This window comes from Scyliorhinus torazame, chromosome 3, assembly GCF_047496885.1.
Source record: "Scyliorhinus torazame isolate Kashiwa2021f chromosome 3, sScyTor2.1, whole genome shotgun sequence".
NCBI lineage: Eukaryota > Metazoa > Chordata > Chondrichthyes > Carcharhiniformes > Scyliorhinidae > Scyliorhinus > Scyliorhinus torazame.
In genome coordinates this window covers 294327581-294335961 of record NC_092709.1, presented here as the reverse complement: position 1 = coordinate 294335961, position 8381 = coordinate 294327581, and the positions used below count along the sequence as shown (strand labels likewise).

General features: G+C 46.8%; 1 long non-coding RNA gene across 1 annotated transcript in view; it reads left to right on the top strand.

The window, feature by feature from the left end:
* Window positions 1-477: 477 nt before the first annotated feature.
* The window catches only part of LOC140409177 (uncharacterized), a 30738-nt gene continuing 22834 nt past the window's right edge, over window positions 478-8381 (top strand). The window contains exon 1 of the long non-coding RNA XR_011940299.1: window positions 478-780. This is a non-coding gene — a long non-coding RNA (uncharacterized lncRNA). The remainder of the gene's footprint in view (window positions 781-8381) is intronic.

Here is an 8381-nt window from a genome sequence, read left to right as displayed (position 1 = left end):
CCTCCAATGGAACTTGTTGGATGTAGGTGAAGCCTTCCGGTGTCGGAAATTATGGCGTCTCCATCTGTCCAAAGTTCTGCATTTTTTTTAACCTAAAAATTTATTAAATAAACCCCCCCTAACTTGTAACAAAAAATAAAAAAATGAATTGAATAAAATAAATGAATAAACCCCCCCCCCGAACTTGTAAAAAAAATGAATAAAATAAATGAATAAAGTGAATAAACCCCCACCAAACTTGTAAAACAAAAAGCTGCGACCGTTTAAAAAAAATAGCGGCCGCATTGCGCGTGCGCACCCGATCATCGGCGCGCCAATGATTGGGTGCGCACGCGCAATGCAGCCGAATTTTTTTACATGTACAGCGGCAATTTTAAAGGCCTCTTGCAGCCGGCGTTATGAAAGGCCGGCTGCTGCGCGGGGTTTTGCGCGATCGGGAGCGCCGCGAAGGACGGATCCGTGACCCTCCCGACCCGTGGGTCGTGCCTCCAAGTTTGATCTAGAGAACAAGAGGATGGTAGATTAAATGTAACAGAATTAGGACAGAGCAGGAGAAACATTTTTTAAATGGAGGGTTGCAAGATTGCAGAATGTATTAGCAGAGGTAGCAGTGCTGACATTTAGAAACAGGTTAGCTATCTGATCAAAGGAAAACCCTATAAAGGGATGGGGGAACACATGGGATTGGAACTCCTCACATTGTTGAGAATCAACATCAACTGTGATTACTTAGGTCGAATGACTTGTTACCATACTGCAACTTCTGTATAATCCATACGAGTAAGTAACTGGTTGAAGTGGGCTTCACTGCATGGCTTATTTTTAATCCGATAGTTGAGTACAAGGCAGGTTGTTAAACACTGCTGAGGAAGGTTTGCTTTGGTCAATATGCCAATTGAAGAGGAGTACGTATTTGGGGAAGCACGGTAGCACAGTGGTTAGCACAGTTGCTTCACAGCTCCAGGGTCCCAGGTTCCAATCCCGGCTTGGGTGACTGCGGAGTCTGCACGTTCTCACGTGTCTGCGTGGGTTTCCTCCGGGTGCTCCAGTTTCCTCCCACAGTCCAAAGATGTGCAGGTTAGGTGGATTGGTCATGCTAAATTGCCCTTAGTGTCCAAAAAGGTGGGGTGGGGTTACTGGGTTATGGGGTTAAGGTGGAGGTATGGGCTTGGGTAGGGTTGTTCTTTCCCAGGGCTGGTGCAGACTCAATGGGCCGAATGGCCTCCTTCTGCACTGTACATTCTATGCTTTTATGATATGGATCAAAAGAGAAAATGCAGAGAAGAAATAACCACAATAAAATGTAATACAAAAGAGGAAAATGTGGAAGGTTCCGTCAAAAGGTGCTAACACCAATGACATAAAGGGAATAGTGTGGTGAATACGCATGAAAGTGGATGAACTGCCACGATCATATTGAAGGGCAGAGCAGGATCAATGGGATGAATGACCTACTCCTCCTCCTGTGCTCCTATGTTCCAAGAAGAGAGAGCGAGTGAGAGAGAAAAAGAGAGAGATGATGAGCTGGATTCTCCACTGGCGGGATTCTCCAGTTGAGCCGGCAGATTTCCCAACTGCGTGGGGCTGCTCACAATGGGAAACCCCATTGGCCAGCTGGCGGTATGGAGAATCCCATTGGCCAGCGGGGGCGCACTGCACCAGAAAACTGGTGCCGACGGGACGGAAAATTTGGGGCTAGAGGAGCAGAGAAAGATCCCATGCGAGGTGATGTTTCTCTCCCACGTCCTCTACCAGAATTAAAAATGACCAAGTGCCAAACTGCCGACTGTGCATTTAAGAAGGTATCGCTGATAGATGCTTTGCGACACAGCTTGTGCACGTGCAATTTTTATTTAGTCGTCTGACTCCACTAATTCCAATTTACATGGTTTTAATTAAACACCATTCCCAAAGAGACGTGCCTGAATGGAAGTTCACAAACCTGTATGTACATAGGTCGGTAAATTCACAACCACTCAGACTGTGAAGCGAAAGGGAGGTGAGGAAAACAATTAATGCCCTTTGTCGTGCAGTTGTTTAGCTCCCGCTCTCTTCACTCACGTTCCCGCCTTCACCGAGGTACAACTCTAGTGATATATTCTTTCATGTCATTGCCAGCATAATTGGAAACTGAAAATATGAGTGAATATAATTAGCTCTAATTCTGTGAGGCTAATATTGAATATTTATAAATTGCAGAACAAAAGTCTATGCAGACTGTAAACTGAGAGCAAAGTTCCAGACTGGAGAAAATCTGCCGATAAACTACATTCTCTGAAATGTTTTTGCTTGCCATCACGTTTTACGTCATTCACACCAGTTTTAGAGTGAATGTTTTACACTGACTGAAAGTAGCTTTCAGTTACGAGTGGTTGATTTAGAAGCAGCTTTTTGGCACCTGATCAAAATTTAATCTTATTTGCTGGTCATTGAAATATGTGAGGGCAAGATTTCCTCTGGTGGTTCCGTGAACTGACCTTTTCAAACGAGTTTGTGGGATTTTCCTCCACTGTTTCCAGTGTTGTCTGCTTTATTTTGAAGAGGAAATTTACCAGTTGTAACATGGCAGATGGTGAAATTTGAGTTCAATAGAAGTCTGGGATTTAAAGTTTAATGATGACCATGAAACCATCTGGTTCACTCATGTCCTTTATAGAAGGAAATCTGCCGTCCTTACCTGGCCTGGCCTACCTGTGACTCCAGACACACAGCAACGTGGTTCTTAACTGCCCTCTGAAATGGCCTAGCAAGCTACTCAGTTCAAGAGCAATTAGGGATGGGCAAGAAATGCTGGTCATGCCAGCAACCCCCACATCCTATGAATGAATAAATGACCTATCAAGCCTCTCAGTTGTATCAAACCGCTACAGAAAGGTTTATCAGGAAAGATAGGAAGACACTTAGGAACATAGGAAAAGAAGGAGGGCATTCAGCCTGTCGAGCCTGCTCCGCCATTTAATATGATCATGGCTGATCAGACACTTTAATGCCTATTACACCCATTATCCCCATAACCTTTTATATAATAATCTTTATTGTCACAAGTAGGCTTACATTAACACTGCAATGAAGTTACTGTGAAAAGCCCCTAGTCGCCACATTCCGGCGCCTGTTCGGATACACTGAGGGAGAATTCAGAATGACTAATTCGCCTAACAGCACATTTTTCGGACTTTATAAAGGAAACCGGAGCACTCAGAAGAAACTCATGCAGACACTGGGAGAAGATGCAGACTCCGCACAGCCAGTGATCCAAGCCGGGAATCGAACCCGGGTCCTTGGTGCTGTGAAGCACCAAAGAAACCCCATGCCGATTAATACCTACCACAGCCCAGCATCGTCCCCCTCCCTCCTACCCCGCACCGCTCAACTTCAGCTGTTGGTGCTCATGTTGAACACCACTTTGGAAGAAGCACTAAGGTTGGCCAGTGAACAGAATGTTCTGCAGATGGTGAACATCAATATCCATCACTAAATGGGGCTGGTTAGCACCAGTACTGACCGAGCTGACTGAGTCCTAAGGACTGGTGACAGTGCAGAAGACGGTGACATAACCAACAAGAGGAAAAAACCCACTTGACCTTGTCCCCACCAGTCGCAGATGCATTTGGCCACTGCAGTGTTGAAGGAGTGATCACCACATAGTCTTTCTGGAGATAAAATCCTGTCTTCACATTGAGGAAACCCTCCATGGTGTTTTGTGACGAATTAATTATGAGAGGCATAGACAGGGTGGACAGTCAGAGGCCTTTTCCCAGGGTGGAAGTGTCAATTACAAGGGGGCACATGTTCAAGATGAGAGGGGAAAGTTTAAGGGAGATTTGTGGGGTAATTGTTGTTACATTACTTGTTTGTAATATGTTGTTACTCTTTGCTTTACTTCCAGAATTAGATTTCACAGAAACTACCAATCTTCAATTCAAAGCAAAATAGGTTCAATGAATAACGAATTAAAAAATAATGAGTTTGTTCACTGTTCCAGAACTATCACTGATAATAAAGTAAATCAGAATAAGGATCAGCTGTATTTAACAATAGGAATTAACTAAGCTATATATATATCTAACTGCTGTCTAGTCACTCCTGGTTTGAAGAGAGGCAGGGGGAGGGATTCTCTCAGCCCAGGCCGGGCCGGAGAATCGCTGGGACAGGCACGAATCGCGTCACGCTGCCCCGACGCCGGTCTGCCGATTCTCCGGAGAGCAGAGAATCGGCGTCACTGGCGCTGGCACGGTTAGCGCGGCGCTGGGGGATGGGCTGAGCAGCCACGCAAAAAAAGCCAAGCCCCACCGGCGGCATTCACACCTGCTTTTACCTGGCGGGACCTCGCTGTGCATGCATCCGGGAGTGGCCTGGTGGGGGAAGGGGGAAGGGGGGGGGGGGGAGGGGGAGGGGTGTCCGACCCTGGGTGGTGGGGCCTCCACTGTGGCCTGGCCCGCGATCGGGGCCTCCTGATCGGCGGGCTGGCCTCTCGGGCTGGGGGCCCTTTTTGTTCCGTGCCGGCCCCTGCAGCCCTACGCCATGTTGTGTCAGGGCCAACGCGGAGAAGGGACCCACTGCGCATGCGCGCATTGGTGCTGGTCCCACTGTGCATGCTCAGACCCGCAGCGCCCATCTGACACCAGGTATCGGCAGCTGGAGCAGCATGAGCCGCTCCAGTGCCGTGCTGGCCCCCTGTGGGGGTCAGAATCGCTGCCCCTGAGGCCATGTTGACGCCATTGAGAAACGGGTATAAAGGTGTTGCTCTCAAATGTAACAAGTTGTATGGAGATCTTTGTTTTATTTCCCTACACTTTGCAATTAACGACTTAATAGTGCGGACCATTTGCTTGGTGTGACAATTCTTTTAGAATAGTGTGGAAAAACTGTCACATAGTTTATGTCCCATTTATTACACATAGAATCATAGAATTTACAGTGCAGACGGAGGCCATTCAGCCCATCGAGTCTGCACCGGCCCTTAAAAAGAGCACCCTACCCAAGCCCACACCATCACTCTATCCCCATAACCCAGTAAGCCCACCCAACCTTTTTGGACACTAAGGGCAATTTAGCATGGCCAATCCACTTAACCTGCACATCTTTCGACTGTGGGAGGAAACCGGAACACCCAGTGGAAACCACGCAGACACGGGAAGAACGTGCAGAATCTGTCCCTGAAATATGTCCCTGAAAGGCTTGCCAGTGTACTGTGGCCCATTGTCTGAAATGATCTCTTCAGGTGTACCGAACAAGTTGAAAAATGCACTAATTTTGTCTGCACTTGAAGTATCCTTCAGTTGTCGGATGATTGGAAGTCAGTCATTGCCATGGATAGCAAATAAATCTGTTGCAATTGTAGATGGAACTTCGTGAGGGCATAAACGTTCTTTGCATTGATGTGGCTGATGCCTCTGGCATGCTTCACATATCCTCATGGTCTTCTCGATATCATTGTTGATCCCTGGCCAATACACCGTACAGCTTGTCAGGCACCTTGTTTGCTCTTTAATAATAATCTTTATTAGTGTCACAAGTAGGCTGACATTAACACTGCAATGAAGTTACTGTGAATATCGCCACATTCCAGCACCTGTTCGGGTACACAGAGGGAGAATTCAGAATGTCTAATTCACCGAACAGCACGTCTTTCAGGACTTGTAGCGGGAAACGAGAGCTCCCGGAGGAAACCCACGCAGACACGAGGAGAACGTGCAGATTCCAGAGTCAGTGACCCAAGCGGGAATCGAACCTGGGACCCTGGCACTGTGAAGCAACAGTGCTAACCACTGTGCTACCATGCCCATATGCTCCTGGTGCAACAGTGACAATGGTTCCTGGCGAAGAGTTCAGGTACAAACACATGTTTTCCCCCGAAAATCCTGTCTCTTAAAACAATTAGTTCATCACTGTCTGGGCAAAAACATCTGAGGGTGTCTGACACTTGTATTGTAACAGACCAACCTTCTACAATGACTCTCCATAATGCCTTCAGTCATGGATCATTTGCTGTTTTCTCTTGACCTTGGTTACACTTATGTTGACCAAAATTCATCAGATCGACATTATAAATGTCTTCTACACCTGTAGATCAAATGAGACAGCCACAGCTATTTTCCAGATTGGATAACTTGCCAGGCTTATAATGGATTTTGAAGTTGCGGCCCTGTGTTTTTCTCAGAGGTTGTTGCAGTCTGGGTGGCGCACTTATGAGTGGCTTGCATCAAATCATTTCCAAATGGTTTGTGGACAGTTTCCATACTGAACCTTTTACCAAATAGCTACATGTGGAACCTTGTGATACTGGCTACCAGAGCAAGTGTCTCATGCTCTATGTTCAGATAATTGGATTCTGTTTGTGAAAGACATTTGGAACCAAATGAAATATTGCCATTGTGCATGATGCATGCTCCTAACTCTTTTTGAGATGTGCCAATCTCTTTATTGGGTTGTAGATTTGTAGAACGTATCTCTCTCCTGACAATGCCTGTTTAAGTTACTCAAACACGTGCTGATAGTCCTCCTGTCGTACCTATACATCCTTCTTTAGTAGCTCTCTAAGTGATGATGCACTCTTTGCAAAGTTAGGTATGTTTTCTGCTGAGAAATTGAAGTATCCAAGACATCTTTGCAACTCCTCTTTGTCAAGGGGAGGGGGCATGTCTCATAAATCTTCGATATTTGCTTGGGTCAGGACAGATCCTGGAACATGAATCGATAGAACTGAGATCATTAATCTGACTCACATTCACCTGGCATTTCTTGTTGTTGAAGACAGATTCTTCACGATGACTGACTGTTATCAGTATGTGCAGAGTTTGGTCATGCTCTTCTTTGGTTTTGCCCATCACTGCAATATCAGCAGCAATGCATACACATCCAAGGATATTTTCTGTAATCCTGTCCATATACTTCTGGGCCAGACCCTGACTGATGAATAAACCAACATGTAATCTCTGGAAGCCGTATCTTCTCAATGGTGTCCTGAACATAGCGATTTCATGAGATTCCGCTGCCAAATTAACTGATCAATATCTGTTTTGGTATCTAACTTGGAGAAAAACCTTGCTCCTGTGGATTGGGGATTCAATTCCTCTGACATTGGAATCCTGTGTAATAATAATAATACTAATCACTTATTGGATGGTTTTTACAAAAATGTCAAAAGTTCACCTTTGGAATGGGGGCAACAATGCCTTTTCAAATAAATCACTTGACCAGCATGGTACTTGAGGGGGAAGAGCTGTTTGTTTGTTTTGAACTGCAATCACTTTAATTGTGATGCACGATCAATTGGACAAAGACGATAGTTGAATCCAACTGAGGCTTTATTGATATCAGATGTGTGGCCTCCCACAGCAGCTGGCAAAATGGCTGCTGGCTGGAGGACACGCATATTTATACAGGCAGGGACTACCGGCAAACCTGTAGTACAGGTCCTACCGTACATCACCTAATACAGGTGCAACAGTGGTTTACCACATTCACCCCCTGTTAAAAATTGAGTCCGGCGGGGGTGGTCGATAACTATATACAACAATGAGTTAATATTTACATGATTTGAGCAAATAAATGTACTTTGATGTCTGGTGGACTGGTCAGAGGTTTAGCCGGTCCGGGGCCTTGATGTTCCTCTGGGAGCGACGCAGTGGTGTCGGCGATGTTGGTGCTGATCTGGTCGATGGTGATTCCGGGAGTGTGTCGAAATCCTCTTCATCGTCGGGCGTGGGCAGGGGGGGCAACGGATGGTCCTGGGGAGGTGCTGTTGGGAGCGACAGGAGAGAGGAGGGTGGTGCCGGGGGCAGAGGGGGTCGAACCTGCTGGTGCCAGGTCCCTGAGGCAGACAGTATCCTGGCGGCCGTCAGGGAACGCCACGTATGCGTACTGGTGGTTTGCGTGGAGCAAGTGCACCCTCTCCACCAACGGGTCTGCCTTGTGGAGTCTGACGTGTTCCCGGAGCTGCGAGCCAAGTCGGGAGCGACACCCCGGATGTGGACTTCCTGGGAAAGACAAAAAGACGTTCGTGGAGTGTATTGTTCGTGGCAGTGAAGAGTAATGAGTGAATGGAGTGGAGTGCATCAGGGAGGACCTCCTGCCAGCGGGAGGAGCCCTCCATACTGTCCCATTCTCCCTTTCTACCTGTCCGTTTCCCCGGGGTTATAGCTTGTCGTTCTGCTGGAGGCGATACCCCTGCTGAGCAGGAACTGACGCAGCTCATCACTTATGAATGAGGATCCCCTGACACTGTGGATGTAGGCGGGGAAACCGAACAGAGTGAAGATTGTGTTGAGGGCTTTAATGAAGCTGGTGTCATAATATACACCAGTATATCATGGTGCAGATGCACACACACTGATGGACACACAACAAATCCAATCAACACACTTAACGCCACAACCAAT